The sequence below is a fragment of the Alligator mississippiensis genome, chromosome 8, assembly GCF_030867095.1.
Source record: "Alligator mississippiensis isolate rAllMis1 chromosome 8, rAllMis1, whole genome shotgun sequence".
NCBI classification, from domain to species: Eukaryota; Metazoa; Chordata; order Crocodylia; family Alligatoridae; genus Alligator; species Alligator mississippiensis.
Window position 1 is genome coordinate 16802501 of NC_081831.1, and position 7500 is coordinate 16810000.

Here is a 7500-nt window from a genome sequence, read left to right on the forward strand (position 1 = left end):
TCAAAGGCCCGAGGTCTGCCCACCTATTTCTAGCTGCCAACCCTGCCCACCCTTTGTGCTTGCTTCGGCAGCACATATACTAAAATTGGAACGATACAGAGAAGATTAGCATGGCCCCTGCGCAAGGATGACACGCAAATTCGTGAAGCGTTCCATATTTTCGTGGCCCCCGGGACCTCCCTGCGGCTGCTGCCGCCCCCACCACCGCCCTTTTCCTTCCTGCGGGCCCCAGGCAGCACCGCCGCATCCGGGGCGCCGGGGGACCTGCCAGACGGGGACGGTCCGCTCGCCGTGCACTCGGCCACCCGCCCGATCCGACAGGGTCTGCCGCCAAGGCCGAGAGGCCCTGCCAAGAGAGGGCTCGCTTTTCCGTGCCGCGCCCCCACGGAGCGACGGAGGGGTGCAAGGGCCTTTGGCGGGGTCCCTGGTGCCCCCCGCCACGGCTCGGAGGCAGCACGCGCCTGCCCTGACGGCCGACAGGGGCCCAAGACCAGGAGCCAAAGGGCCCCCAGGCCAAGCCTCGGCCTTCCTTCGGCCCCCTCCCCCCACCAGTCTGCGCTGGCGGGGGTGGGTTGGGGGGGCTGCTTTGGCTCCAGGTGCCCTACTTGGCCGCCCAGGCCCTTCCTCCTCATGTGCAGGGCCACCGGTATGGCGGGAGGCCCTGCCAAGGTCCCTCAGCGCACCTCCTGTCCCTGTCCCGCTCCCGCCCTGGGCCTTGGGGCCCCGGCACCTGGCCGCAGGGGGCTTCCAGGCCAGGCACGGCTGCTCCCAGCATGCTCCGGTGTATTTGCATGTGCACACCGCCTCCCACCTTGGCCCAGTTCAGGCCGCTTGACGGGAAGGTCCTGCCATCCCACAGCCCGGGTTGCCCTGCGAGGGGTGGTGGGGACCAAGGGCGCAAGGGGCAGTCCTGCGGCAACCAGTCGGCGCCTGCCACCGGTCCTGCCGACCGGGCCTTGGTCGCCCTGACCTCAAAGGCCCGAGGCCTGCCCACCTATTTCTAGCTGCCAACCCTGCCCACCCTTTGTGCTTGCTTCGGCAGTACATACACTAAAATTGGAACGATACAGAGAAGATTAGCATGGCCCCTGCGCAAGGATGACACACAAATTCGTGAAGCGTTCCATATTTTCGTGGCCCCCGGGACCTCCCTGCGGCTGCTGCCGCCCCCACCACCGCCCTTTTCCTTCCTGCGGGCCCCAGACAGCACCGCCGCATCCGGGGCGCCGGGGGACCTGCCAGACGGGGACGGTCCGCTCGCCGTGCACTCGGCCACCCGCCCGATCCGACAGGGTCTGTCGCCAAGGCCGAGAGGCCCTGCCAGGAGAGCGCTCGCTTTCCCGTGCCGTGCCCCCACGGAGCGACAGAGGGGTGCAAGGGCCTTTGGCGGGGTCCCCGGTGCCCCCTGCCACGACTCGGAGGCACCACGCGCCCGACTGGGGCCCAAAACCGGGAGCCAAAGGGCTCCCAGGCTAAGCCCCGGCCTTCCTTCGGGCCCTTCCCCCCACCAGCCTTCGATGGCGGGGGTGGGTTGTGGGGCTGCTTTGGCTCCAGGTGCCCTACTTGGCCGCCCAGGCCCTTCCTCCTCATGTGCAGGGCCACCGATATGGCAGGAGGCCCTGCCAAGGTCCCTCAGCGCGCCTCCTGTCCCGCTCCCGCCCTGAGGCCCCGGGCCCTGGCCGCAGGGGGCTTTCAGGTCAGGCACGGCTGCTCCCAGCATGCTCCGCTGTATTTGCATGTGCACACCGCCTCCCACCTTGGCCCAGTTCGGGCCGCTTGACGGGAAGGTCTCGCCATCCCACAGCCCGGGTTGCCCTGCGAGGGGTGGCGGGGACCAAGGGCGCAAGGGGCAGTCCTGCGGCAACCAGTCGGCGCCTACCACCGGTCCTGCCGACCGGGCCTTGGTCGCCCTGACCTCAAAGGCCCGAGGTCTGCCCACCTATTTCTAGCTGCCAACCCTGCCCACCCTTTGTGCTTGCTTCGGCAGCACATATACTAAAATTGGAACGATACAGAGAAGATTAGCATGGCCCCTGCGCAAGGATGACACGCAAATTCGTGAAGCGTTCCATATTTTCGTGGCCCCCGGGACCTCCCTGCGGCTGCTGCCGCCCCCACCACCGCCCTTTTCCTTCCTGCGGGCCCCAGGCAGCACCGCCGCATCCGGGGCGCCGGGGGACCTGCCAGACGGGGACGGTCCGCTCGCCGTGCACTCGGCCACCCGCCCGATCCGACAGGGTCTGCCGCCAAGGCCGAGAGGCCCTGCCAAGAGAGGGCTCGCTTTTCCGTGCCGCGCCCCCACGGAGCGACGGAGGGGTGCAAGGGCCTTTGGCGGGGTCCCTGGTGCCCCCCGCCACGGCTCGGAGGCAGCACGCGCCTGCCCTGACGGCCGACAGGGGCCCAAGACCAGGAGCCAAAGGGCCCCCAGGCCAAGCCTCGGCCTTCCTTCGGCCCCCTCCCCCCACCAGTCTGCGCTGGCGGGGGTGGGTTGGGGGGGCTGCTTTGGCTCCAGGTGCCCTACTTGGCCGCCCAGGCCCTTCCTCCTCATGTGCAGGGCCACCGGTATGGCGGGAGGCCCTGCCAAGGTCCCTCAGCGCACCTCCTGTCCCTGTCCCGCTCCCGCCCTGGGCCTTGGGGCCCCGGCACCTGGCCGCAGGGGGCTTCCAGGCCAGGCACGGCTGCTCCCAGCATGCTCCGGTGTATTTGCATGTGCACACCGCCTCCCACCTTGGCCCAGTTCAGGCCGCTTGACGGGAAGGTCCTGCCATCCCACAGCCCGGGTTGCCCTGCGAGGGGTGGTGGGGACCAAGGGCGCAAGGGGCAGTCCTGCGGCAACCAGTCGGCGCCTGCCACCGGTCCTGCCGACCGGGCCTTGGTCGCCCTGACCTCAAAGGCCCGAGGCCTGCCCACCTATTTCTAGCTGCCAACCCTGCCCACCCTTTGTGCTTGCTTCGGCAGTACATATACTAAAATTGGAACGATACAGAGAAGATTAGCATGGCCCCTGCGCAAGGATGACACGCAAATTCGTGAAGCGTTCCATATTTTCGTGGCCCCCGGGACCTCCCTGCGGCTGCTGCCGCCCCCACCACCGCCCTTTTCCTTCCTGCGGGCCCCAGACAGCACCGCCGCATCCGGGGCGCCGGGGGACCTGCCAGACGGGGACGGTCCGCTCGCCGTGCACTCGGCCACCCGCCCGATCCGACAGGGTCTGTCGCCAAGGCCGAGAGGCCCTGCCAGGAGAGCGCTCGCTTTCCCGTGCCGTGCCCCCACGGAGCGACAGAGGGGTGCAAGGGCCTTTGGCGGGGTCCCCGGTGCCCCCTGCCACGACTCGGAGGCACCACGCGCCCGACTGGGGCCCAAAACCGGGAGCCAAAGGGCTCCCAGGCTAAGCCCCGGCCTTCCTTCGGGCCCTTCCCCCCACCAGCCTTCGATGGCGGGGGTGGGTTGTGGGGCTGCTTTGGCTCCAGGTGCCCTACTTGGCCGCCCAGGCCCTTCCTCCTCATGTGCAGGGCCACCGATATGGCAGGAGGCCCTGCCAAGGTCCCTCAGCGCGCCTCCTGTCCCGCTCCCGCCCTGAGGCCCCGGGCCCTGGCCGCAGGGGGCTTTCAGGTCAGGCACGGCTGCTCCCAGCATGCTCCGCTGTATTTGCATGTGCACACCGCCTCCCACCTTGGCCCAGTTCGGGCCGCTTGACGGGAAGGTCTCGCCATCCCACAGCCCGGGTTGCCCTGCGAGGGGTGGCGGGGACCAAGGGCGCAAGGGGCAGTCCTGCGGCAACCAGTCGGCGCCTACCACCGGTCCTGCCGACCGGGCCTTGGTCGCCCTGACCTCAAAGGCCCGAGGTCTGCCCACCTATTTCTAGCTGCCAACCCTGCCCACCCTTTGTGCTTGCTTCGGCAGCACATATACTAAAATTGGAACGATACAGAGAAGATTAGCATGGCCCCTGCGCAAGGATGACACGCAAATTCGTGAAGCGTTCCATATTTTCGTGGCCCCCGGGACCTCCCTGCGGCTGCTGCCGCCCCCACCACCGCCCTTTTCCTTCCTGCGGGCCCCAGGCAGCACCGCCGCATCCGGGGCGCCGGGGGACCTGCCAGACGGGGACGGTCCGCTCGCCGTGCACTCGGCCACCCGCCCGATCCGACAGGGTCTGCCGCCAAGGCCGAGAGGCCCTGCCAAGAGAGGGCTCGCTTTTCCGTGCCGCGCCCCCACGGAGCGACGGAGGGGTGCAAGGGCCTTTGGCGGGGTCCCTGGTGCCCCCCGCCACGGCTCGGAGGCAGCACGCGCCTGCCCTGACGGCCGACAGGGGCCCAAGACCAGGAGCCAAAGGGCCCCCAGGCCAAGCCTCGGCCTTCCTTCGGCCCCCTCCCCCCACCAGTCTGCGCTGGCGGGGGTGGGTTGGGGGGGCTGCTTTGGCTCCAGGTGCCCTACTTGGCCGCCCAGGCCCTTCCTCCTCATGTGCAGGGCCACCGGTATGGCGGGAGGCCCTGCCAAGGTCCCTCAGCGCACCTCCTGTCCCTGTCCCGCTCCCGCCCTGGGCCTTGGGGCCCCGGCACCTGGCCGCAGGGGGCTTCCAGGCCAGGCACGGCTGCTCCCAGCATGCTCCGGTGTATTTGCATGTGCACACCGCCTCCCACCTTGGCCCAGTTCAGGCCGCTTGACGGGAAGGTCCTGCCATCCCACAGCCCGGGTTGCCCTGCGAGGGGTGGTGGGGACCAAGGGCGCAAGGGGCAGTCCTGCGGCAACCAGTCGGCGCCTGCCACCGGTCCTGCCGACCGGGCCTTGGTCGCCCTGACCTCAAAGGCCCGAGGCCTGCCCACCTATTTCTAGCTGCCAACCCTGCCCACCCTTTGTGCTTGCTTCGGCAGTACATATACTAAAATTGGAACGATACAGAGAAGATTAGCATGGCCCCTGCGCAAGGATGACACGCAAATTCGTGAAGCGTTCCATATTTTCGTGGCCCCCGGGACCTCCCTGCGGCTGCTGCCGCCCCCACCACCGCCCTTTTCCTTCCTGCGGGCCCCAGACAGCACCGCCGCATCCGGGGCGCCGGGGGACCTGCCAGACGGGGACGGTCCGCTCGCCGTGCACTCGGCCACCCGCCCGATCCGACAGGGTCTGTCGCCAAGGCCGAGAGGCCCTGCCAGGAGAGGGCTCGCTTTCCCGTGCCGTGCCCCCACGGAGCGACAGAGGGGTGCAAGGGCCTTTGGCGGGGTCCCCGGTGCCCCCTGCCACGACTCGGAGGCACCACGCGCCCGACTGGGGCCCAAAACCGGGAGCCAAAGGGCTCCCAGGCTAAGCCCCGGCCTTCCTTCGGGCCCTTCCCCCCACCAGCCTTCGATGGCGGGGGTGGGTTGTGGGGCTGCTTTGGCTCCAGGTGCCCTACTTGGCCGCCCAGGCCCTTCCTCCTCATGTGCAGGGCCACCGATATGGCAGGAGGCCCTGCCAAGGTCCCTCAGCGCGCCTCCTGTCCCGCTCCCGCCCTGAGGCCCCGGGCCCTGGCCGCAGGGGGCTTTCAGGTCAGGCACGGCTGCTCCCAGCATGCTCCGCTGTATTTGCATGTGCACACCGCCTCCCACCTTGGCCCAGTTCGGGCCGCTTGACGGGAAGGTCTCGCCATCCCACAGCCCGGGTTGCCCTGCGAGGGGTGGCGGGGACCAAGGGCGCAAGGGGCAGTCCTGCGGCAACCAGTCGGCGCCTACCACCGGTCCTGCCGACCGGGCCTTGGTCGCCCTGACCTCAAAGGCCCGAGGTCTGCCCACCTATTTCTAGCTGCCAACCCTGCCCACCCTTTGTGCTTGCTTCGGCAGCACATATACTAAAATTGGAACGATACAGAGAAGATTAGCATGGCCCCTGCGCAAGGATGACACGCAAATTCGTGAAGCGTTCCATATTTTCGTGGCCCCCGGGACCTCCCTGCGGCTGCTGCCGCCCCCACCACCGCCCTTTTCCTTCCTGCGGGCCCCAGGCAGCACCGCCGCATCCGGGGCGCCGGGGGACCTGCCAGACGGGGACGGTCCGCTCGCCGTGCACTCGGCCACCCGCCCGATCCGACAGGGTCTGCCGCCAAGGCCGAGAGGCCCTGCCAAGAGAGGGCTCGCTTTTCCGTGCCGCGCCCCCACGGAGCGACGGAGGGGTGCAAGGGCCTTTGGCGGGGTCCCTGGTGCCCCCCGCCACGGCTCGGAGGCAGCACGCGCCTGCCCTGACGGCCGACAGGGGCCCAAGACCAGGAGCCAAAGGGCCCCCAGGCCAAGCCTCGGCCTTCCTTCGGCCCCCTCCCCCCACCAGTCTGCGCTGGCGGGGGTGGGTTGGGGGGGCTGCTTTGGCTCCAGGTGCCCTACTTGGCCGCCCAGGCCCTTCCTCCTCATGTGCAGGGCCACCGGTATGGCGGGAGGCCCTGCCAAGGTCCCTCAGCGCACCTCCTGTCCCTGTCCCGCTCCCGCCCTGGGCCTTGGGGCCCCGGCACCTGGCCGCAGGGGGCTTCCAGGCCAGGCACGGCTGCTCCCAGCATGCTCCGGTGTATTTGCATGTGCACACCGCCTCCCACCTTGGCCCAGTTCAGGCCGCTTGACGGGAAGGTCCTGCCATCCCACAGCCCGGGTTGCCCTGCGAGGGGTGGTGGGGACCAAGGGCGCAAGGGGCAGTCCTGCGGCAACCAGTCGGCGCCTGCCACCGGTCCTGCCGACCGGGCCTTGGTCGCCCTGACCTCAAAGGCCCGAGGCCTGCCCACCTATTTCTAGCTGCCAACCCTGCCCACCCTTTGTGCTTGCTTCGGCAGTACATATACTAAAATTGGAACGATACAGAGAAGATTAGCGTGGCCCCTGCGCAAGGATGACACGCAAATTCGTGAAGCGTTCCATATTTTCGTGGCCCCCGGGACCTCCCTGCGGCTGCTGCCGCCCCCACCACTGCCCTTTTCCTTCCTGCGGGCCCCAGACAGCACCGCCGCATCCGGGGCGCCGGGGGACCTGCCAGACGGGGACGGTCCGCTCGCCGTGCACTCGGCCACCCGCCCGATCCGACAGGGTCTGTCGCCAAGGCCGAGAGGCCCTGCCAGGAGAGCGCTCGCTTTCCCGTGCCGTGCCCCCACGGAGCGACAGAGGGGTGCAAGGGCCTTTGGCGGGGTCCCCGGTGCCCCCTGCCACGACTCGGAGGCACCACGCGCCCGACTGGGGCCCAAAACCGGGAGCCAAAGGGCTCCCAGGCTAAGCCCCGGCCTTCCTTCGGGCCCTTCCCCCCACCAGCCTTCGATGGCGGGGGTGGGTTGTGGGGCTGCTTTGGCTCCAGGTGCCCTACTTGGCCACCCAGGCCCTTCCTCCTCATGTGCAGGGCCACCGATATGGCAGGAGGCCCTGCCAAGGTCCCTCAGCGCGCCTCCTGTCCCGCTCCCGCCCTGAGGCCCCGGGCCCTGGCCGCAGGGGGCTTTCAGGTCAGGCACGGCTGCTCCCAGCATGCTCCGCTGTATTTGCATGTGCACACCGCCTC

General features: G+C 69.1%; 8 non-coding genes across 8 annotated transcripts; all 8 read left to right on the forward strand.

Moving 5' to 3' along the window:
- Positions 1 to 55: 55 nt before the first annotated feature.
- On the forward strand, positions 56 to 162 carry LOC132252245 (U6 spliceosomal RNA). Its single transcript, XR_009464141.1, has one exon. It is a non-coding gene; the product is annotated as a U6 spliceosomal RNA (small nuclear RNA).
- Positions 163 to 1026: 864 nt separating this feature from the next.
- LOC132252341 (U6 spliceosomal RNA) lies at positions 1027 to 1133 on the forward strand. Its single transcript, XR_009464236.1, has one exon. It is a non-coding gene; the product is annotated as a U6 spliceosomal RNA (small nuclear RNA).
- An 838-nt stretch (positions 1134 to 1971) lies between these two features.
- LOC132252246 (U6 spliceosomal RNA) lies at positions 1972 to 2078 on the forward strand. The gene has a single exon (XR_009464143.1). It is a non-coding gene; the product is annotated as a U6 spliceosomal RNA (small nuclear RNA).
- An 864-nt stretch (positions 2079 to 2942) lies between these two features.
- On the forward strand, positions 2943 to 3049 carry LOC132252303 (U6 spliceosomal RNA). The gene has a single exon (XR_009464198.1). It is a non-coding gene; the product is annotated as a U6 spliceosomal RNA (small nuclear RNA).
- Positions 3050 to 3887: 838 nt separating this feature from the next.
- On the forward strand, positions 3888 to 3994 carry LOC132252247 (U6 spliceosomal RNA). The gene has a single exon (XR_009464144.1). It is a non-coding gene; the product is annotated as a U6 spliceosomal RNA (small nuclear RNA).
- Positions 3995 to 4858: 864 nt separating this feature from the next.
- On the forward strand, positions 4859 to 4965 carry LOC132252304 (U6 spliceosomal RNA). Its single transcript, XR_009464199.1, has one exon. It is a non-coding gene; the product is annotated as a U6 spliceosomal RNA (small nuclear RNA).
- An 838-nt stretch (positions 4966 to 5803) lies between these two features.
- Positions 5804 to 5910, forward strand: LOC132252248 (U6 spliceosomal RNA). Its single transcript, XR_009464145.1, has one exon. It is a non-coding gene; the product is annotated as a U6 spliceosomal RNA (small nuclear RNA).
- Positions 5911 to 6774: 864 nt separating this feature from the next.
- LOC132252350 (U6 spliceosomal RNA) lies at positions 6775 to 6881 on the forward strand. The gene has a single exon (XR_009464243.1). It is a non-coding gene; the product is annotated as a U6 spliceosomal RNA (small nuclear RNA).
- The last annotated feature ends 619 nt before the right edge of the window (positions 6882 to 7500 follow it).